The sequence below is a fragment of the Danio rerio genome, chromosome 10, assembly GCF_049306965.1.
Source record: "Danio rerio strain Tuebingen ecotype United States chromosome 10, GRCz12tu, whole genome shotgun sequence".
Classification (NCBI taxonomy): Eukaryota; Metazoa; Chordata; class Actinopteri; order Cypriniformes; family Danionidae; genus Danio; species Danio rerio.
The window spans coordinates 49,832,823-49,858,118 of record NC_133185.1 but is presented as its reverse complement, the minus strand read 5'-3'; the positions used below and the strand labels follow the sequence as shown (position 1 = coordinate 49,858,118).

The 25,296-nt window shown below is 34.7% G+C and overlaps 2 protein-coding genes across 3 annotated transcripts in view; both read right to left on the bottom strand.

The window, feature by feature from the left end:
• myo18b (myosin XVIIIB) overlaps window positions 1-25,296 on the bottom strand; it is a 673,005-nt gene that overhangs the window by 281,194 nt on the left and 366,515 nt on the right. The window lies entirely within an intron of this gene.
• The window catches only part of slc4a5b (solute carrier family 4 member 5b), a 132,470-nt gene that overhangs the window by 86,922 nt on the left and 20,252 nt on the right, over window positions 1-25,296 (bottom strand). The window contains exons 2-3 of one of the 2 annotated variants that reach the window (XM_073915217.1): window positions 14,316-14,514; window positions 2,674-2,826 (exon numbers count right to left, since the gene is read on the bottom strand). The gene's annotated coding sequence lies outside the window, so the exon portion shown is untranslated. Of the gene's footprint in view, window positions 1-2,673; window positions 2,827-6,019; window positions 6,049-14,315; window positions 14,515-25,296 lie in introns of those variants that run through there. The other variant, XM_073915218.1, reaches the window with a different exon arrangement.

Below are 25,296 nucleotides of genomic sequence, written 5' to 3'. Positions count from 1 at the left end.
TGATCTGTTGTAATGATTCTATCGTTGCTATAGTAACATGACAACTATAGTAATTGATCTATTGGGGTGATTCTATCGTTGCTATGGTAACAACAACTATAGTAATTGATCTATTGGAGTGATTCTACAGTTGCTATGGTAACAACAACTATAGTAATTAATCTATTGGGGTGATTCTATCGTCGCTATGGTAAAAACAACTGTAGTAATTGATCTGTTGTAATGATTCTATCGTTGCTATGGTAACACGACAACTATAGTAATTCATGTGCTGTGGTGACTATCGCTGCTATTATGTTATAATACACCACAGTTTACTGTAGTAAAATCTAAAGTATACTACAGTATTTATTACAGTTGATTAGTTCACTATAGTATTATTAGTACAGTATGCTGGAGCATTCATTATCCAAGAGTTGTATATATAATACATTCAGCTTAATACACTTTAGCATGCTTCAAAATCACCCTATAAATGACTATATTTACTTTACTGCATTATTCCAACAGTTTTAGTTTGTCCTGCTAATTGCGCAGTGCTTTAGTCAGTGCTGTAAGATGAAGAGCGTCCTGTAGTACAGTAATGAACACTGTACACTGATGGATGTCCTTCACAGCAGACGATTCAGACCTCAGAACAAGCAGATAATCAGGACTGACAGGCATTGATCCACAGCGATATGATGGAGAACACAGAAAACACACACACATTTGACTCCTACACACACACACACACACACATACATATATATATATATATACACACGTGATGCATTATCATTATCATTCATTCATTTTTCAAAAGCGTACTGTAATCTGACATCTGAGGGGTGTTTCTGGGGGAACATTTACACCCTTTTAGATATATTATATTAATTATTTATTTAAATAAGTATTATTAAGTATTTATTTATAACTAAATCCTACAGGTTCAAACTATAAGAAAAAATATATTTGTGTGCGTGTATGCGCATTTGTACACTGCGTGTGTGCAGATCAAAACTAAATTATTAACCTAAATGATTAGATTTCCTAACACTATTGAGTGTTTCTTTTAGTAATTACACCTGCTATGCCATCTCCAAATCTCACCTCTCTCTTTCTTTCCTTCTATACTCCTCAAGTAGTTCTGGGTTGCTGTACAATTTTTTCCAACCTGGCTTTTGCTAAAGACTTCATTTTTTTCATTGCTGACTGTTTAAAATGAAACAAATCAAAGCAAAATATAAACAGTTGGTACATTTTTAAATTAACATTAAATTCAAAAGAGTTATTTGAATTTAGTATGCAGTTTTACTTAAATTCTCATTCCCGAAACACATGTTCTCTCTACCGCAACTGTCCCTAAATGGTTGCGGTATATGAGAAAAGAGTTGCGGAGAATGAGGTGCCTCAATATTTTTTGCAAATAATAGGGAAGCTATGATGATTTTAAAAAAAAATTCTCAGTGCATATAATTAAGACTTTAAAAAAGTTTGTTTTCATAAAAATTTGCAAATCTAACAATTATGTTAATGTAGAAAACTTCCTGTTTCGGTAATGATAATCAAAAAGTCTTGTAACCATTTTGACAGGAGAAAATTTTACATTAAACTGGAGAAATATAAAAGATTTTCTTTCCTGGCCGTCATCTTAAAACAACTGGCCCATGTGCTTCTATATACAAAATTAAACTTTATTTCAACTCTTTATGTGTGTTTAAACAGCACTTTAAAATGGTTGCGGAGGATGAGACCTAATTTTTCATTTTTTTCTAAATGTCATTATACATGAATATTCTGTAAACTATTTGTTTTGTCATGTAAGATAATCTATTAAAACAATTCATTTGTTTTTATTCAAAAATTTTTATGCTAATTTGTTTAAATTACAACATAACACACGTTCAAAAATGCATGGACATGTTTCAGTAATGAGAATTTCAGTACAAAATGCCGTAAACTGATTAGAAATAAATAAATTATGTTGAAATTACACATTGTGCTTCATAGAGAACAGCATTGTCTTTATTATAATGTTTTTTTGTTAACAAATTACTAAGTTTTATATTTAAAATCTTAAGTGCCACGTTGTTTTACTGGTTTCGTGAGAATAACCCATATAGTTATGGTTATTTTTTGTATTATTTTTCAAATATTTGCCAAATGCTGTTTAACAAAGCTAATATTGTCACAATATTTCCTATTATATATTTCTTTTAATTTGGCTGGAATAAAAGCATTTTTTTTTTTATTTATTTATTTTTTAATTAATTTAACAGTCAATATTATTAGCCCCTATTAAGAGTGTTGTCCAATAACCTGCCTAATTACCCTAGTGAAGCCTTTAAATGTGACTTTAAGCTGAATACTAGTGTCTTGAAGAATATCTAGCCTAATATTATGTGCTGTCATCATGACAAAGAGAAAATAAATCAGAAATGAGTTATTAACACTATAATGTTCAGAAAAGTCTATTAAACAGCACTTGGGAAATATTAATTAAGAATATATATCATCAATATCATTAGCCCCTTTAAGATTTGTATATATGTATATATATATATATCACAGTACACACACATACTCACACACACACATATGTATACAGCACTATTGCTTTCATTCTTCAACACTTAGCGCAGACCTCTGAAGCGTGTCAGATTTGATGAAGTTCTAAATTAAAAAGCTTACCTGTCACTGAAGTGCAGTAGAGATGGAGAAAGAGCAGATCATCAGATGAGAGTGTTTATTAGTACAGTATCAGACCTGCTCACTGTCCACCTGCGCTCTGATTGGCTGATCACTCAAACACCGCAGGTCACGTGACATACGCCAGTCTGCCTGCTATTATAAAGAGAAAACCAATACACAAAAACAGGACTTAGTCTCGTATCTATCTGGTGAGCAGTGAGATCACAACATATTTGGACTCTTAAAAGCCCTGCAAACTACTGTAATATTTTAATACCTATATAATTGCACTGATTTAGGATTTAAACGCCACAAAAATAAATAAAACACAGCAGTAAATAAATGTTTCCAATTAGGGCTGTAAAAATCTAACATTCCGATATATTTTTATTTTGTGTTTACAGTTGGTCAGAATTATTCGCCCCCCTGAATTATTCGCCCGCCTGTTTAATTTTTTCCCCAATTTCTGTTTAACGGAGAGAAGATTTCTTCAACACATTTCTAATCATAACAGTTTTAATAACTCATCTCAGTAAATAATATTAGACTAGATATTCTTCAAGACACTTCTATACAGCTTTAAGTGACATGTAAAGGCTTCACTAGGTTAATTAGGCAGGTTAGGATAATTAGGCAAGTCATTGTATAACAGTGATTTGTTCTGGAGACAATCCAACACAAATAGCTTAAGGGGGCGAATAATATTGTCCTTAAAATGGCTTAAAAAATGCTTTTATTCTAGACGAAATAAAATAATTAAGACTTTCTCCAGAAGAACAAATATTAGAGGAAACACTGTGAAAAATTCCTGAATCTGTTCAACATCATTTGGGAAATAATTGGAAAAATAAAAAATGTATTCACATAAGGGCTAATAGTTTTGACTTCATCTGTGTATGTGTGTGTAAACATACAAATTACTTTATGTAGTAGTAACATTTCCTAACTTTGCACGGCTCCACAAAGCAAGCTAGACCTGTAACAATAAATAAAATTAAATTAAAATAAACAGGACACCTTCCGATTAATGTAGAGCCCGGAGCCTCATTTTCTGTTCAAAATAAAACACAACAACAAAGACGATTGACCAAAGAAATAACGTAAAGTCTTTTTTTTTTGACATTTGCCAAAATAACAAACAAAAAACTCAAGTTTTAAACCCTCTTTCCTGCAAATGAAATGAAATAAACAACATTTATTTCAAACCAAAGATGGAAAATTAAGTAAATGGCTGTTTTCCGGTTTTTCTTTTGCTCTCAAAAAATGAAAAAAAAAACAAAAAAAAAAACGAGATTTTGGCTCAAGTTTAATTTTTTGATTCAGGGCAGGAAAACAGATAAACGACTTTAAAATTCATTATGCACATGTAGGCAGTGCTGAAACGTTAGGGCCTCCAAAATGCATGGGCCCTTAGAATCGTCCTATCTCAGGTGCACAGCAGCACAAAGTCTGGCAGCAAACTGTGGACTTATTTTAATGACAAGTGTCTAATAATACTGCTAATTTACGCTTTTATTTAATTTATGCATACGCAATGAATGTAAACATGCTAACTGATCAAATGATAGAATATGTAAACTTAGTTTATATATACAGTTGAAGACAGAATTATTAGCTCCCTGATTATTTTTTCCACTATATCTGTTTAACGGAGGGCAGATTTATAAACATGATCGTTTTAATAATAACTTATTTCTAATCAATAAAATAATTTCCTCTTTGTCATGATGACAGTGAATAATATTAGACTAGATATTCTTCAAGACACTTCTATACAGCTTAAAGTCTTAACAGTCTTTTAAAGGCTTAACTAGGTTAACTAGGCAGGTTAGGTTTATTAGGCAAGTTATTGTATAATGATGGTTTGTTCTGTAGACTATCGAGAATTTTTTTTTTCTAAAGGGGCTAATAATATTAACCTTAAAATGATTTTTAAAAAAAATTAAAACTGCTTTTATTCTAGCCAAAATAAAACAAATAAGACTTTCTCCAGAAGAACAAATATTATCAGACATACTGTGAAAATTTCCTTGCTCTACACATCATTTAGGAAATATTTAAAAAATAAAAAAATTCAAAGGGGGCGAATAACTCTGACTTCAGCTGTATATTGCGACATGAATACAATTTCACCAGGTGACTTATTATCTCTATTTGGAAAAAACATATAATGTAAAATTTACTATATTTACACATATAAATCAAATAAATATACAATGGGATTTGCTTTGGTATTTTACTTTATAATGTCAAAATTATAGTTAACAAAAAATTAAAGGCATAATGACAAAATCTAAAGTGTGGGTATTTTACATTAACAACAACAACAACAATAATAATAATAATATACTTAAATTGTTTATCAGATAATCAAATAAATATGCAATTTGATACACTGAAATAACTAAAAATACAATATAAAAAAATAAATAATAAATAAAATTATTGAAAAAATATTTATAAAAAGTTAAAAATAATTATATAAAGCTATTTTTGAATTAACAAAAGTTACAAAAAATAATAAAAAATAAAACAACAATCAAATATGAATAAAAAAATAATACATTTTAATTATACACACACACACACACTCACACTAGCGTAGTGTGGCCTCAGTATTAAGTAAATAATTCATGAGTAAAACCATTGATCAATTATTGAAAATTCACCAAAATTAGAAGAAATGTATATTTTGTTTAATTAAATATTTACTTTCATTAAAATGTTTACTGTACATGTATTGAACACAAAAGAAACACATTAAGAGCATTTTTTGTACTAAAAGTCAAAAATAGTCACTACAGTACACAAACCCTGTGTGTAAATATGTAAATACTGTAATAAATAAGCGCCTGACTCTTCATTACATCCACAAGATGGCAGCACAATCTCATATTTTGCTTTATTGTGAAGTCATCATGACTTGTGTTTAAGCGTTTTAAATTGTTGAACTCTGTTTGTTTTAAAGTGCTGTAGAGAAAATGAGGATTAATATATATTCATTTCACACGGCAGAAATCAAAACAAACATTCATCAACATCTCCTCATGTAAATCACGCTGAAAGAAAACATCTGCTAAACGGCTGTAAAATGTAAATATATGCATCAACATAATGACTTACCACATAACTAAAATAATGAATATGCTAATGAATATTTCATGATGTGGAGTTAAATGATTCACTTCTGAAATAATATTTTGTTAGAGATATTTACATATTAATAGCTTCTACTTTTAAAATCAATTAATAGCTTATACTAAGCATATGTGATGCTAAACTGTTTTGAAGTTATTGTGAAAAGTTTCTTTGTAAGAATCACTTTACTTTTCGATGATTAGCCTACCTAGCTTCCTTTTCCAAAGGCTCGTCAATGTCAACATCACTCAAAAATGACCAATTAAATTAAAGTGGGCGGGGTTTAACGGCTCTGGGCTCAAAACAGACTGAGGGAAGATTTACCATTTAATATATGTCAGCGTTTTTTGGTAGAAATGTTAAACAACTTCATATTAATAACAGTGATGTTAAACACTCGACTTACCTTGGATTTTACTCAAATTTCGCTGTTCTGAATTGAAAATACGGTCACATGATGTTTTTTTATTTGCTGAAAAGTCCAGCTTAAACCAGCCTAGGCTGGTTGGCTGGTTTTAGCTGGTCGACCAGGCTGGTTTTAGAGGGGTTTTGGCCATTTCCAGGCTGGTTTCCAGCCATTTCCAGCCTGGTCTTAGCTGGTCAGGCTGGGAGATGACCAGCTAAAACCAGCTTGACCAGCCTAGCCAGGCTGGGAGCCCAGCCAAAACCAGCTATGTCCAGCTTAACCCAGGCTGGTCAAGCTGGTTTTAGCTGGATTTAGCTGGTCATTTTTCAGCCTAACCAGCTAACACCAGGCTGGAAATGGCTGGAAACCAGCCTGGAAATGGCCAAAACCCCTCTAAAACCAGCCTGGTCGACCAGCTAAAACCAGCCAACCAGCCTAGGCTGGTTTAAGCTGGACTTTTCAGCAGGGTAGCCATTATTTGAAAGTGAATATGCAAATTATTATTGACATTATTAATTATTATTATTACAGATATCAAAAACAACACTAGTTATTTTCATTCTATTATTTACAAAACATGTCTATTTATGATTGAAGTCAGAATTATTAGCCCCCCCCTCAATTATTATCCCCGTTTATTTTTTCCCCAATTTCTGTTTAACAGAGAGCAGATTTCTCCAACACATTTCTGATCCTAATAGTTTTAATAACTCATCTCTAATAACTGATTTATTTTATATTTGTCATGATGACAGTAAATTATATTAGACTAGATATTCTTCAAGACACTTCTATACAGCTTAAAGTGACATTTAAAGGCTTCACTAGGTGAATTAGGGTAACTAGGCAGGTTAGGGTAATTAGACAAGTCATTGTATAATGATGGTTTGTTCTGTAGGCTATAGAAAAAAAATTAGCTTAAAAGGGGCTAATAATATTGACACTAAAATGGTGTTAAAAATTAAAAACTGCTTTTATTCTAGCCGAAATAAAACAAACAAGACTTTCTCTAGAAGAACAAATATTATCAGACATACTGTGAAAGTTTCTTGTCCTTTTAAACATAATGTGGGAAATATTTAAAAAAGAACAAAAATTAAAAGGGGGGCTAATAATTCTGACTTCAACTGTATATATATATATATATATATATATATATATATATATATATATAGCAAAAGCATATTTACAGTATTTTCTATCGTATTTTTCTTCTAGGTAATTTTCTTCCGCTGTGGTGACCCCAGATTAATAAAGGGACAAAGCCGAAAAGAAAATGAATAATTGAATGAATGATACAAATGACATATACATTTAAATACCTATGTAAAAAATGAGTTTTGTATAGGTTTGTGTTTATATGTGTGTGTATGTGTGTCACATAATCATAAATACATAAAACACACGCACGTATATGATGTCAATGCAAACTTTTATTTTGGATGCAATTAATCCGTCCCCAGCACTAAAAAAATTAATAAATAAATAAATATATTTTGTTATTTAATTTATATATATATATATATAACTACTGTGCACTATTATTATCCCCTTTAAGATTTCTTTCCCCCATTGGCTACAGAACAAACCATAAAATAACATAGTTAAGCCTTTAAATGTCACTTGAGGCTGAATACTAGTATCTCGACAAATATTTAGTCAAATATTATGTTACTAAGTAGTTAGCTAAATATTATGTACTGTCATTATGGCAAAGACAAACAAATCAGTCATTCATTCACTCTTTTTCCTTCGGCTTAGTCCCTTATTTTCAGGGGTCACTACAGCGGAATGAACTGTCAATTATTCCAGCATATGTTTTACGCAGCGGATGCCCTCCTAGCTGCAACCCAGTACTGGAAAACACTCATACACACTCATACACTACAGCCAGTTTAATTGATCAGTTCCCCTATAGCACATGTGTTTGGACTGTGGGGGAAACTGGAGCACCCGGAGGAAACCCACACCAACATGAGGAGAACATGCAAACTCCACACAGAAAAACCAACAAAAGACCTTCTTGCTTTAAGGAGGCAGTGATGACCACTGAGCCGTCTCGCTGCCCCAAATTAGTTATTAGAAATTAAATATTGGACAAATGTGTTGCACATGGGAAATATTTTTAAAAGAATGAAAATTTCCCAGCATTAATAACTCGAACACGCTCTAGAAGTGTCTTTAATTGATGGAGTTTGAGTGATGCGTGACTAATAATCCTCACATCAACTCAAATGATCCATAATTAACATGAAGATTACAGATAAAGATGGAAAGCTGGTTCTGTGCTGGAGACAAACTTCTGATCTGACGGGGATCATAATAAATTAAAAACTGATAATCCCGAGATGTCCTTGTGGATAAGCAGAGGATCAGACTCCTGCGCTCCTTCGGATGGAAGTCGCCATCAAATCCTCACTTGAGAAAAAATAATCAGGGATTTAGAGGTGAACCTGAGCCAGAACCAGAGTCACTGCATGAAGAGTGCGGGATAATGAGGGTTTCAGTGCTGTCTGTAAACACACACACACGATACACAAATACACATGCACACACACACACACACACACACACACACACACACACACACACATACATACATACATACATACATAAACACACACGCACACATACAAAGATAAACTTACACACACACATGCACATATACACACACACACACAATACACAAATACACATGCACACACACACACACACACACATACATACATACATACATACATACATACATACATAAACACACACGCACACATACATAGATAAACTTACACACGCACATGCACATATACACACACACACACAATACACAAATACACATGCACACACAAACACAAATGCAAGCGCACACATATGCACACACACACACACACACACACACACACACATACATACATATATAAACACCCACGCACACATACATAGATAAACTTACACATGCACATGCACATATACACACACACACACAATACACAAATACACATGCACACACACACACACACAAATGCATGCGCACACATATGCACACACACACACACACACACACATTTGTGTGTATGTGTGCAATACACATGCACAAATACACACAAATGCACGCGCACACACATGCCCACGCGCACACACACACACACACGCATACATACATAAACACACACACACACACACACACACACACATACATACATACATACATACATACATAGACATGCACACATACATACACACACAGACACACACATGCACAGACACAAATACAAACACACACACATACATGAACACGCACATACACACGACACATAAATACACATGCACATGCACACATACACAAACATGTGCACACACAAAGACACCTACAAACACACGCACAGACAAACAAACACACACACACACGCATACATACATGAACACACACACACAGGCGCATACACGCATATACATACATGAACACACACACACATATACATAGATATACTTACACAAGCACATGCACATACACACACACACACAATACACAAATACACATGCACACATACACACAAATGCACGCGCGCACACACACACACACACACACACACACACACACACGCGCATACATACATGAACACACACACACAGACATGCACACATATACATACATACATGCACACACATAAATACAAACATACACACACATACATGAACACGCACATACACACATGACACATAAATACACATGCACATGCACACATACACAAACACGTGCACACACAAAGACACCTACAAACACACGCACAGACAAACAAACACACACACACACACACACACGCACAAGCACGCACACACACACACACACACACACACACACCTGCTCAAATGAATGTATATTCCAATGTCATACAGAAATTGGATGCACATGCTGGATATCAGGAATTAAATTGGGTTTGAAGAGTGACGAGCGTCAGAAATCATGTGTGTTCCAGAGAGTGAACAAACAAACAGCACAATTACTGACACACTGCTCACACACCGCACAGACCAAGAGGAAATCATCAGCCCTAAGAATCTAAGCTATTACATTACAAACTAAAAATGCTATTGTGTACTCAAATAAGCGTTATCACAAAAGTAATCCAAATGTAGTCAGATTACATTCCCATAAATGTGTAATCTAAGATAGTATATAATTGACTACACATTTTATCATGTAATCAAATAAGAGTTAACTCAAAAGTAATCTAAATGTAATCCAAACGTAGTCAGATTGCGATAAATGTGTAATCTCAGACAATATATTACTGATTAAAAATGTTATCCAATCAAATAAAAATTAACACAAAAGTAATCCAAATGTAGTCAGATTACCATAAATGTGTAATCTAAGATAGTATATTACTGACTAAATGTTTTTGTCTAATTAAATAAGCGTTAGCACAAAAGTAATCTAAAAAGTAATCCAAATGTAGTCAGATTACTTTAGCATAAATGTGTAATCTAAAATATTACATTACTGACTACACATTTTATCGTTTAATCAAATAAAGTACAATCACAAAAGTAATCTAAATGTAATCCAAAAGTATTCAGATTACCATAAATGTGTAATCCAAGATAATATATTACTGACTAAAAATGCTGTCTAATTAAATAAGAGTAAGCACAAAAGTAATCAATAAGTAATCAAAATGTAGTCATATTACTTTCCCATAAATGTGTAATCTAAGATAAAATCCCTGCTAAAAAATCCATCTTAAACCAGCCTAGGCTGGTTGGCTGGTTTTAGCTGGCTGACCATCCTGGTTTTAGAGGGGTTTTGGCCATTTTCAGGCTGGTTTCCGCCATTTCCAGCCTTGCCTTAGCTGGTCAGGCTGGCAGATGATCAGTTAAAACTAGCTTGATCAGCCTAGCCAGGCTAGAAGCCCAGCCAAAACCAGCTATGTCCAGCTTAAACCAGGCTGGTAAAGCTGGTTTATGCTGGTCATTTCCCAGCCTGACCAGCTAAGACCAGGCTGGAAATGACTTGAAACCAGCCTGGAAATTGCCAAAACCCTTCTAAAACCAGCCAACCAGCCTAGGCTGTTTTAAGCTGGATTTATCAGCAGGGATATTACTCACACATTTTATTTTGTAATCAAATAAAGTGTAATTACAAAAGTAATCCAAATGTAGTCAGATTACATGTACTTTACCAAAAATGTGCAATCTAAGATACTATATTACCAACTACACATTTTATCGTGTAATCAAATATAGTGTAATCAAAAAAGTAATCAAAAAGTAATCCAAAGGTAGTCAGATTACCATAAATGTGTAATCTAAAATATTATATTACTGACTAAACATTTTATCATGCAATCAAATAAGAGTTAGCACAAAAGTACTCAAAAAGTAATCCAAATGTAGTCAGATTACCTTAAATGTGTAATCTAATTTAACATTTTACTGACTTGACTGATCTTCATACATAAAAGAGCCTCTCAATTCTTAATAAAAGCTCTCAATTTCAATATTAAACCTAAACCCGTTCCAAACATCAATGGGGGAAAGTAAATAAAAGAGTGGCATTAATCGACACAGACGGTCGGATGTTCCCGCATCCACTGAAAAACACAAAATTGGAACATTCTCAAATGTAATTTCCTATGAAAGCATAATTGGATTAATTGTAAAATAAAAATGCAAAGCAGAAGCATTTTCATTAGAGGTTCTGGACTTCCTCAAGCATTCATTATACTGATCTGGGCTCTGGCAGATTCTACACTTCACTGATCATCAGACGGATAAAAGATGGTTGATATAATGGGCCAGCAAGATTTCACAATGAGTTTAATGCCTTAAAGCACTCTGCTGTAAACAACAACCATATGTTCATCAATGAAACCAAACGTTGAGAGGAAACTGATATGCCATCAATATATATTATAACATTTAAACCCTTAACTGTCACCGGTATGTTTACTTCACTATTGCCATTATCACCAGTGATCTGAACTCCATAGATCGCTGGAATACACCCACAATCACTTACAGTATGGACTACAAATCTGCCATTGTTGGACTACAACTTCATACATCCACTCTACTGATTGCACAGGCACCACCGGAGGATTGTCAAGGACTGATAACACACACTGTTTAACCAGCACATACACTCACTCCAAGGCGGAGTCTTGTTCACGTAAGTGACATTACAATGTGTTTTCCTTGTCTTGTTTTACCGTGTTTTGACTCTAGCCTAGTTTGTCTTTTTGTCCCTGTCTGCCGCCTGCCTTCCGACCTCTCACCTGTCCAACCCAGGCCCGGATTGGCTAATCGGGAGGACCGGGAGAATTCCCGGTGGGCCGGTCTGTTTTTTGGCCGTGAGGGCCGGTGTTCCTAGCTGCTCACACTCTCAGCAGTCACACTTTTTTCTTATATTTATTTATTTGACCATAGCTTTACTCTTTTTATTCATTATTTTGCCGCAGCGCCGCTCTTTTTATTTATTTTCTCGCAGCCCCGTGAGCAAAATGCAGCCTGCAGGTTAACTAACATTAATGATGATGATGTAACTATCGACCCCAAACAGCGGCACCTTAGTGAATATAAGAATTCGAATAAAATGAATAATACATTAATAAATCTGACATAACTTGATCAGAAATCTAAAAATAGGAGAAAAAGATTGAGCCATCAAAAGAAAGTAGTGCTGTGTCTTAAGGGTCGCAAGTCATTAGTTATTTTTTACTCTCACTGTAATAGCGCCAATGTGATCCAGTGGTAAGCACATTGCGTCTCAATGGCGCGGATCCGTGTTGGAATCTCCCCTGAAATTTATTTATTTTTTTTTTCATTTTTATTGTTAAGACATATAATACTGTTAGGGCTGTTGAACATTTGAATTTCTAAAGCAGCAGTTTTCTTGAAAACGACGTGATAGTGCCATTAGAAACTGAACTGGAATCAGTCGTGAACTGAGGTGGGCCGGTCTGGCTTGAAACTCCAGGGCTGAAATTGAGTCCCACTCCGGCCCTGGTCCAACCTCAAACATCTGTTTGCACCCGTGTCGACTATTGCTTGCCTGACTCCCTTAATAAACCTGTATTTTGATCCGAACTCATCCCTGGGTTACAACTATATTGCAAGTAAGTCCTAATCTAATAATGGCAAATTATATATCATTGGAAAGTTCGCAAAGCACGCATGTTAGCGTGGGCTTCCTCCGTGTGCTCCGGTTTCCCCCACAGTCCAGACACATGCGCTATAGGGGAATCGATGGACTAAATTGGCAGTAGTGCCTGTATAAGAGTGTATTCACAGTGTTGGCTTGTGGCTGGAAGAGTATCTGCTGTGTAAAACATATGCTGGAGTAGTTGACGGTTCATTCCATTGTGGAGACCCCTGATTAATAAAGGGACTAAGCTGAAGAGAAAATTTATAAATTATATACCAATTGAAAGCTTAAGATTTGTGTGTGTGTGTGTGTGTATGTGTGTGAATCATAAACTCTTATGAGTGAACATGGTAACAATCCAAACTGACCAATGTTGGGTCAAATATGGACAAACTCAACTGTTGGGTTAAAAAGTTTACATTTTTGGCATTGAAATTGTTGTTGTTTGTTCATATTTGAGCCAATGGTAGATTAATTCAACTCAGCAACAGGGATAGTTTGTGTGTTTGTGTGTGTATGTTTGAATGTGTGCATGTGCGTGTGTTTATGCATAGTGTGTGTGCGTGAGTATGTGTATATTTGTATTTGCGTGTATGTAAGCGTCACGGTGGCACAGTGGGTAGCACGATCGCCTCACAGCAAGAAGGTCGCTGGTTCGAGTACCAGCTGAGTCAGTTGGTGATTCTGTGTGGAGTTTGCATGTTCTCCCCGTGTTGGCGTGGGTTTCCTCCACAGTCCAAACACATGTGGGAATTGGGTAAGCTAAATTGTCCATAGTGTATGAGTGTATGAGTGTGTGAGTTTCATGCTGCGTAAAACATATGCTGGAATAGTTGGCGGTTCATTCCACTGTGGCGACCCCTGATTAATAAAGGGACTAAGGTGAAAGAAAATAACTGAGTGCATGTGTGTATGTATATGTGTGCATGTGTGTGTGTGTGTGCGAACGCTCACCTGCTCCCGTCGCTCTCGCTGGTCATCACAGATCATCCTAAAAACGAATGAATGAATAATTGTGCTGAATAAACGCAGCAGCTGAGCTCTTGACGCCCTTCATGTGATTGAAATGTATGACTCCTTCTTTATGTGCATGGATTTCAGGAAACTCGTCCACTTTGATCAAACACGTCTATTGTTTCCAACCAAGGAGCTGCTAAAGAAAATAAATGAGAGATTTTTTATTTAAATAATCACTAAATTATTTGTATTTAATTACATTTTGAGCAATAAAGTAATACAGTTTTACAGAAGAAATAATGATTATTGATTTGTCTTGTAACTCTATAACATATATGTGTATATATGTGTATATATGTTTGTATGTGTATACACCTCCTGACAAAAGTCTTGTTGTTGATCTCAGAGCAGCAAAAAATAACTGTTCTTCTAGTTGATGATGTGTGAAAGTGTCAGAAGGTGGATTTCTCTGCTGGATCATCTGTTGATCTGCATCAATCATCACCAATACTGCAGAAGACCTACTGGAACTCCCATGGGCCAAGATTCTCACAGAATTCAGTCAAGTTTGGTGAAGGAGACATCATGGTTTGGGGTACATTCAGTATGGGGGCGTGCGAGAGATCTGCAACATCAACAGGTATCAAGACATCTGTGCTGCCCATTACATTACAAACCACAGGAGAGGGACAATTCTCCAGCAGGATAGCGCTCCTCATACTTCAGCCTCCACATCAAAGCTCCTGAAAGCAGAGAAGGTCAAGATTGGCCAGCCCAGTCACCAGACATGAATATTATTGAGCATGTCTGGAGTAAGATGAAGGAGGAGGCGTTAAAGATGAACTCTGGGAGTCCTGCAAGAAGGCTTTCTTCTTCATTCCAGATGACTTTATTAATCAGTGATTTGAGTCATGTCAGAGATGTATGGATGCAGTCCTCCAAGCTCATGATGGAGTCAGACAGGGGCGGACTGGCCATCTGGCAATTCTGGCAAATGCCAAAAGGGCCGGACCATTTTTTAAATGTGGGCCGGTCAGCTATTTTTTTAATTCATTTTTTCATATGTATTGTTTTTTTTACATGTAAGCAGCTTTTATCTCTTGCAAGATGTGAATATTATGATGATGATGATGATGATAGTAAGAATATTAATCAATGTTAAGCATTGGCCCAATCGGCAACGACCGGCTGGTTTCGAGATGGGCTGACCCAATCAGAGGTTATGCAAACGTAATCAAAATCTGGCAAGGCTGTCAAACACACAGTAAGTGCAACAAATTGATAGAGATGGACCATAAAAAGGGAAAGGCAGTCAAGTCAGACAATGCCAAATACATCAAATTAACTGAACTAGTCTCGTAAGGGGGCAGTGCAGTGGCGCAGTGGGTAGCGCTGTCGCCTCACAGCAATAAGGTCGCTGGTTCCCTCAGCTGGGTCAGTTGGTGTTTCTGTGTGGAGTTTGCATGTTCATGTGGATTTCCTTCTGGTTTCCTTCACAAGTCCAAACACATGCTATAGGTGTATTGGGTAGGCCGATTGGGAATTGGGTAACCCAGAAATGGGTTGCAGCTTTGAGGGCATCCACTGTGTAAAACATGCTGCATAAGTTGGTGGCTCTAAGATTAATAAGGGACTAAGCCGTAAAAAAAAAATGAATGACATGATTGCATGTATAAATGGGTTGTTTTTGTTTTAGTCACATACATTAAATGTTTAAATATCTCTTAAATATGGTGCTGCTTATATAATTTTACCAACTGTACACCAATATAAGTAGTAAATGTGTGTGTCCGTGGGTGGGGCTGTGTCTGTGTGGTAATGTGGGCTGGTGTGGCTACAGTGCCAGGGCTGATTTTTAGTCCCAGTCCTCCCCTGGAGTCAGACACAATATTCATTCTGTCTCCACTGCAGCAGGACTTTATATTCTATACTGGACATTATTTCTGTTCAGTGATGAGACTTTAGTCTGAGCAGAGTCAGAGCGCACTGTCCTCATCAAATCAGTCAACATCAAGACATGATCAGATTTATTGAGCTCAAATCAGCAAAATCTAGAGGCCTTTGCCTTTCATAGAGACACTTCTGACACCAGATCAGCAACTAGAAGTCCAGTTATTATTTAATGTTACAGAAACTTGCATAGGCGACAAGACTTGCCAGGTAGAGTATGTATGTATTTGACTTCTAGAGCAACCATGTCATGTTTTACTGTGTATTTTATGGATTTTTTATCATGCATCTCCTCTGGGTCGGATATGGAGCTGAATTTGTAATGATTTAGAGACCAGTGAAAGTATTCTCCTGCAGTTTAATGATATGGTATGGGCTGTATTGATTATCAGACACTCACTGCGGAAAACAATTCCTCAACATGAGTCTCTTTTCTATTCATCGCAAGCCTTCTAAGCAATTCCAGCATGTGAATCAGAAACTCAATTAACCCTTGCAGACTCCAGGGTCAAGCCGTTTACATCTTCACGTAAATATCTGCTTTTAATTGGTATTATTACAATGATACCGGATGAACAGAGCTGGGTGGAGTACTCATTAATAATCACCAGTACTGATTACGAATTACATAACAAAATGTGCAGTCTCTTAGATTACACTTTCATGATAATGTAATCTGTCCACTTTTGGATTACATTTAGATTACTTTTGTGATTACACTACTTGATGACACAATAAAATGTGTAGTCGGGAATATAATATCTTAGATTACACAGTCATGGTAAAGTAATCGGACTACTTTTGGATTACATTTAGATTACTTTTTGTGCTAACGCTTATTTGATTACATGATAAAATGTGTAGTCTGTAATATAATATCTTAGATTACACAGTCAGGGTAAAGTAATCAGACTACTTTTAGATTACATTTAGATTACTTTTGTGTTAACTCATAATTACTTGATAAAATATGTAGTCTGTAATATAATATCTTAGACAACACATTCATGGTAAAGTAATCAGACTACTTTTGGATTACATTTAGATTACTTTTTGTGCTAACGCTTATTTGATTAAATGATAAAATGTGTAGTCTGTAATATAATATCTTAGATTACACAGTCAGGGTAAAATAATCAAACCACTTTTAGATTACATTTAGATTACTTTCGTGATTACTTGATAAAATGTGTAGTCAGTAATATAATATCTTAGACAACACATTCATGGTAAAGTAATCAGACTACTTTTGGATTACATTTAGATTACTTTTGTGCTAACACTCTTTTGATTACACAACATTCTTAGACAGTAATATATTATCATAGATTACATTTATGTAATGGAATCGGACTACTTTTGGATTACATTTAGATTACTTTTTGTGCTAACGCTTATTTGATTACATGATAAAATATCTGTAAAATAATATTGTAGATTACCCATTCAGGGTAAAGTAATCAGACTACTTTTGGATTACATTTAGATTACTTTCATGTTAACTCGTGATTACTTGATAAAATGTTTAGTCAATAAGATAATATCTTAGACGAGTGTTTCTCAACTGGTGGGTCGCGACCCAAAAGTGGGTCACGGGAACATTTTCAGTGGGTCGCAGAGTTTGTGGTCAAAATAACAACAAATGTTTAATTTTTAACTTATTTTGCTTATATAAGACTTTTATTTTGAAATGTGCGAGCGTCAACTGTACCGTTTGACACGTAAAAATGTAATTTAAGTATAGCAACAAATATGTCGAAACACAAGTACGACCCTGAATATGTAAAGTATGGATTTACATATATTGATGACAAAAAAGGCTTAAAACCTCAGTGTGTCATATGTAGTGATGTGCTCTCACAAAAGCACTTTTAGAAACCAAACATTTGTCATTTTTACTTTGTAGTATTTCTATAATTTGAGACATTGTGTTAAATGACAATAATAAAATATTGTTTATATTTGTAAGTCTTTGTGATTTTCTGTCACTACTTGTGTATGTTAACAAATAAATACAAATTAATTATAATTCCTAAAATTACATTAGTTCCTAAAAATTTGGGTCGCGGGTTGATGACCATGTAAAAATGTGGGTCCCATGGCCAAACCAGTTGAGAACCACTGTCTTAGACTACATATCATGGTAAAGTAATCAGACTACTTTTGGATTACATTAGATTACTTTCATGATGACTTGATAAAATATGAAGTCGGTAATTTAATATCTTAGATTTCATATCATGGTAAAGTAATCAGACTACTTTTGGATTACATTTAGATTACTTTTGTGCTAACACTTATTTGATTACACAACATTTTTACACAGTAATCCTAGTTTACACATTTATCCTAGATTACACATTTATGTAATGCAATCTGACTACTTTTGGATTACATTTAGATTACTTTAGTACTAACCCTTATTTGATGTTGCATATATTGAAGTAGGATAATCTTTTGCTGTTTTGACAGACAGACATACAAAATATCATCATTCTTTATCAGCAAAGAAGAAATTATATACATGTAAACTGCTATTTTTGCTTTATTTTGACATATATGACAGTTTTCTTATAGTCAAGCTCAAAATGATTCATAATTGTCTGTTTATATAATCTAAATATGAACTTGTACCGTATGTCATATATGTAAGTTGCATATATACTCTTCTTTCCTAGTGAGCAGCAGAAACATGAAATTAAACAGCAATATTTAGGTAACTGGATGGTGAAGTTTTTACAACTGAACATTTAATATTTTTCTAACTAAATGGTAAAGTTTTTTTATAAACAAACATTAATGTTTTGATAACTGAATAATAACATTTTAATAATCGAACGTTAATGTTTTGATAACTGAATGGTCACGTCTTCATTACAGAAAGGTAAAGTTTTAACAAGTGTAGGTTATTGTTTTAATAACAAAATGGTAACGTTTTAACGTTGTAGCTTTAATGTTTTGATGTTTTTTTTTCTATCAGATTTTCTACACCGTCTTCAGTCTCTGTTTACCCTTTCTCCTCTTTCCTAGCGAGCAGCAGGTGACGTGTGAAATTGAGTTTTCATTTCCCTGCCATCAATTCTGACCGCTCACATTGGGTCGGACACCGGGGAGATGCTCAGAGCCGGACCACAAATAAAATCATTCACACAATCAAAAACAGCATCTGACCACTCTAGAAAATCCCTGAGCGATAGTGGCAGCATGACGAATGATCAGCTTCTGATCCCATAACCTAAAGCACTCTTTCCACTAAAGAATTTAGGTTTGGTTTCAGGTTTGTTTTTATATTTTTGTGCCACTTTTGTGTTCTTGGGAATATTTAAGTCACATTTCAATAAGGTTTTTGTGGTTAATGCATTCACTAACATGACCTAATAGTGAACGATACTTGCACAGCATTTATGAATCATGTTTCAACATTTACTTATGCATTAGTAACATCAGAATTCATGCTTGTTAACATGCTTGTTAACATTGGTTAACATGAACTGAATTACTGTATTTACATTAAATAATGCTAACAAATGTAAATAAATTCTGTATTAAAAGTGTTGTTATTAAATACATTATCAAGACATACATTTATTGTAAAGCTTTTAATTTTTCTTATAACTTTTTTCTTATCTATAATCCATTTACATATATAATGAGTGTGTGTGCTGTGTATATGTATGTGTATATAAACACACAGTTAAAGACAATTATTATATTAAGATTATATATATATATATACACCATTTTTTTCAACATGTTTTTAAACAATCATTTTTAATAATTAATTTCTATTAATTCGTTTTGTTTTTAATTAATGACAGTATGACAGTATGGAGAAAAAAAACTTTTTTTAACTTTTTAAAAACTGATGCAAACGTTTAATAATAAAAGCATTTTAAATTAGAGACTACTATTTTAATAAAATGCATTTACAGCAGCAGAATGGCACGTTATATTTCAGACAAAAGATATTGTAGTTTGGCACAGAATAATTGGCAAAATACAAGAACTGCTTTTATTCTGCAGACAAAATAAAAGTCTCCTGTATCTTGACCTCTGGATGACCCTAGATGTGCTCGACTGCACATTTCAATTGCATTGCAGTGAATCTGTGTCTAAGCGATGGGACACGATGCAAAAGCCGTAAGTCAGATTGTGAGAAATGCATGACTCTCTTAAAGACTGAAATGGCCTGTAAATGTGCATCTGCGTCTGTCAGGAGATTATTTACAGACCTGAGCAAAGGTCACTTATAATGAGTCACTTTACTAATTGAACATGGTGATGCATTGAAACCATTTCCTTTGTGACACTCCACGCAGCTTTTTCTGTCCTTTTGTTTACCATAAACTAAAATGATATGATGGGTTAGTCCTGACACCAAGCCAAAACCGCTTTTCTTACTTTGTCAGTTTTTTGTTTCTAGTCCAAATATCTAAAAATGCTGAATTAAGAGGCATTTTCTAGACAAGCAAGCAAAGGAAGTTTTCCGTTAAAACAGGCAAAATAATCCTGTTTTGCATTTAAATGAGATTATTTTGCTTGTTTTACGGAAAAACTCACTTAATTTGGACTCATTATTTCTGGAAACACAACAATATTTTTTGCTCGTCTTAAAATGCTTCTTGATTCCAGAATTTGTAGATATCTGGACCAGAAACAAGATGAAAACTTTAAGTAAGAAAAGCTGGTTTTGCAGTTCAACAAATGTTTATATAATAATAATTTCTCTTATGGGCGAGGCAGTGGCGCAGTAGGTAGTGGAAGGGCATCCGCTGCGTAAAAACTTGCTGGATAAGTTGGCGGTTCATTCCACTGTGGCGACCCTGGATTAATAAAGGGACTAAGCCGACAAGAAAATGAATGAATGAATGAATGAATGAATTTCTCTTATGGAGTAGTTGATGGGGAAAAAATGCCTGACTATCACATATTTAAGCAAAACCAAATGTTGGATTTTTGTGTATGCATCAATGTTAATTGTTGCTCAGTTTTTTAGTTTTTTTTATGAACAAATGGAGAATAAATTTTCTTTATTTTATAGCATTTAAAATTTTATTTTAAATTTAATTTAAATACAAAAAGCATTTAAAACGTAAAATGTATCATTTAAATTGTGTTGAAACTTTATGTTGAATTGTCTTAGCTAATGAAATCAAGAAGCATTTTCTAAACGAGCATTTTCAGAAATAATCTGCTATTAGAAAATAAACTTGTTTTAGCGTTTAAATGAATTTATTTTTCTTCTCCCATTGGCAGATTATTTTGCTTGTTTTAAGGTAAAACTTAGGGCTGTGCAATTAATCGAAAATCCGGTTTCGATTTCGGCTTCTAAGGATTATGAAAAACCATTAATGGAGATAAGCGATTATTCCATCATACACCGCCCCCTTTCCAGTTGGACACATTTGTTCCTCTGCAAAGCTCAGCTCCACGTGAAAATGACTGAAAGCATGTGCTGTAATGTAACATCTGCAGCAGAGGATGCGCATCATTCATATTTTTAAAAGCGCAAAAGAGCACATGCTGTTGTGTGTGTGCGCGCCGCGCTCAGCCTCGGACAGGCTCGGAGACGAGCAGAACACACACATCTAAAGTTATCTTAATGTGAGCTCTTTAATGGTCAAATACATGCACATTTGTTTAGTGATTGTTTATTACACAAACCAGGGTTAATATGAATAAACAAGTTGAGAATCAAAAGACATGTGAAAGAGAAACCATATCAGAGCCACACTATTCTTAAAGTGACAGCACGCAATATTCCTGCTGCCGTCTGTTTTTATTATTAATCAAACAACAAAAGGAGAAAATCCCTCACTGCTCTTGACTAAAGGACGGCTGTAGCTCAAGTGTTTTTCTTACAGTGAAGATGCTTAAAGCACAGTTTAAACATAACAGATTTAATAACGCATCCCTAATAACTGATTTCTTTTATCTTTGCTATGATGACAGCACATTATATTTTACTAGAAATTCTTCAAGATACTAGTATTCAGCTTAAAGTGACATTAAAAGGCTTAATTAGGGTAATTAGGCAAGTCATTGTATAACAGTAGTTTCTTTGCAGACAATTAAAATATATATATTTCTTAAAGAGGCTGATAATATTGACTTTAAAATAGGTTTCAAAATATTTAAACCTGCTTTTATTCTAGCCGAAATAAAACACATAAGCCTTTCTTCAGAAGAAAAAATATTATAAGAAATACTGGGAAATATTCCTCTGTTAAACATCATTTGGGAATAATTTATATATATATACTATATAACAGGGGTTTGTTCTGTAGACTATCGAAAAAATAAATAGCTTAAAGGGGCTAATAATATTGTGCCAAAAATGATTTTTTAAAAATTAAAAACTGCTTTTATTCTAACCGAAATAAAGCAAATAAGACTTTCTCCAGAAGAAAAAACATTATCAGACATACTGTGAAAATTTAAAATTTCCTCGCTCTGTTAAACATAATTTGGGAAATATTTAAAAATGAGAAAATAATTCAAAGGGGGGCTAATAATTTTGACTTCAACTGATAATCGTTTTGAATAATCGAGATTACAATTATGACCAAAATAATCGTGATTATTTTTCCCATAATCGAGCAGCCCTAGAAAAACTCACTTCATTTTGACTCATTATTTCTGAAAAACAAGACCATTTTTTGCTTGTCCAGAAAATGCTTCTTGATTTACATTTTTAAAAGATATTTGGACAAGAATCACAGTAAAGCTGGTTTCGTAGTTAAACATGTTTTTTATTAAAAATCTCACTTTTGCATACATACGATTACTATAATTAACTTATTTAATTAAATTTGTAACTAGTTGAAAAAAAAATGAATGCCTGCTTTTGACATGGTTAAATAGGTGATGTTAAACAAAACCAAATGTTGGATTTTTGTGTGTGCAAAATTGTTAATTGTTGCAAAATATTTTATACAAAAATGTGGATTTTTTTTTGTGCATTTTTTTTCATCATCTTACAGAATTTAAAAATGCATTTTAGATTTGCATTTAAATCCAAAAAGCATTTAAAGCTTACAATTTATCATTTAATTTGTGTTGAAACTCTTCTGAATAACACAAATCAAAAAAGATCTTAGCTTCTTAAATGAAGAAGCATTTTCTAGACAAGCAACAAATATTATAATCTTTTCAGAAATAATAAGTCCAAATAAAGTGAGTTTTTCCTTAAAACAAGCAAAATAATCTGACATTTTTCTTTCTCCTTGTTTTATGGCATTTAAAAGTATATTTTAGTATTTTATTTCATTCCAAAAGCCATTTAAAACTAAATATTTATCCTATAAAACATCATTTAATTTTTGTCGAAACTAATAATATCGAATAATCTAATACTATTGAAAACTAATAATCCAATAATAACATGAATAATAACATAAATGATAAGTTATATCTAAAAGTAATGTTTGCATAGTGTATTTAAGGACATTTTGTCTTGTAAATATTAACAATAATAATTCCTTATATTTCTATAGCGCTTTTCTGGGCACTCAAAGCGCTTTACACAAAGGGGGGATCTCCTCATCCACCATACTGTAAGTGTGCAGCATCCACCTGGATGACGCGACGCCAGCCATATTGCGCCAGACCGCACACCACACACCAGCTGATTGGTGGAGAGGAGACAGAGTGATGGAGCCAGTTATGATAATATTAGATACACCTGTTCAACTGCTCGTTAACACACATTTCTAATCAGCCAATCACATGGCGGCAGCTCAATGCATTTAGGCATGTAGACATGATCAAGACGATCTGCTGCAGTTCAAAGCGAGCATCAGAATGGGGAAGAAAGGGGATTTAAGAGACTTTGATCGTGGCATGGTTGTTGCTGCCAGACGGGCTGCTCTGAGTATTTCAGAAACTGCTGATCTACTGAGATTTTCACGCACAACCATCTCTAGGGTTTACAGAGAATAAAGAGGAAATATCCAGTGAGCGGCAGTTCTGTGGGCGCAAATGCCTTGTTGATGAGGCCAGAGGTCAGAGGAGAATGGCCAGACTGGTTCCAGCTGATAGAAAGGCGACAGTAACTCAAACAAGCACTCGTTACAACCGAGCTCTGCAGAAGAGCATCTCTGAACACACAACACGTCCAACCTTGAGGCGGATGGGCTACAGCAGCAGAAGAGCACACCGGGTGCCGCTCCTGTCAGCTAAGAACAGGAAACTGAGGCTACAATTCACACAGACTCACCAAAACTGGACAATAGAAGATTGGAGAAACGTTGCTGCTCTGATGAGTCTCCATTTCTGCTGACATATTCGGATGCTCGGCTCACAATTTGGCCTCAACAACATGAAAGCATGGATCATCCTGCCTTGTATCAGCGGTTCAGGCTGGTGGTGGTGGTGTAATGGTGTGGGGGAGATTTTCTTTGGGTCCATTAGTACCAATTGAGCATCAACGCCACAGCCTACCTGAGTATTGCTGCTGACCATGTCCATCCCTTTATGAGCACAGTGTCTCCATCTTCTGATGGCTACTTCCAGCAGGATAACGCAGCATGTCATAAAGCTCAATCATCTCAGACTGCTTTCTTGAACATGACGATGAGTTCACTGTACTCAAATGGCCTCCACAGTCACCAGATCTCAATCCAATAGAGCAGCTTTGGGATGTGGTGGAACGGGAGATTGGCATCATGGATGTGCAGCCGACAAATCTGCAGCAACTGTGTGATGCTATCATGACAATATGGAGCAAAATCTCTAAGCAATATTTCCAGTAGCTGGTTGAATCTCTGCCATGAAGGATTAAAGCAGTTCTGAAGGCAAAAGGGGTCCAACCCGGTACTAGTGTACCTAATAAAGTGGCCGGTGAGTGTATACTGTTTTGTCATCTATATCCTCAGCCATAATGTTTTCAACAATACATTTCTGATGATGATTTAAGCGTTCTGCACACTTTTTGGTGTTCAGATGTTTAGCAGTGAGAAATCTCTTATCGATGGAAACAATTAAACAGTGAGCTGAATGATAATGCAGCAGGTCAAGGTCTGTTCAT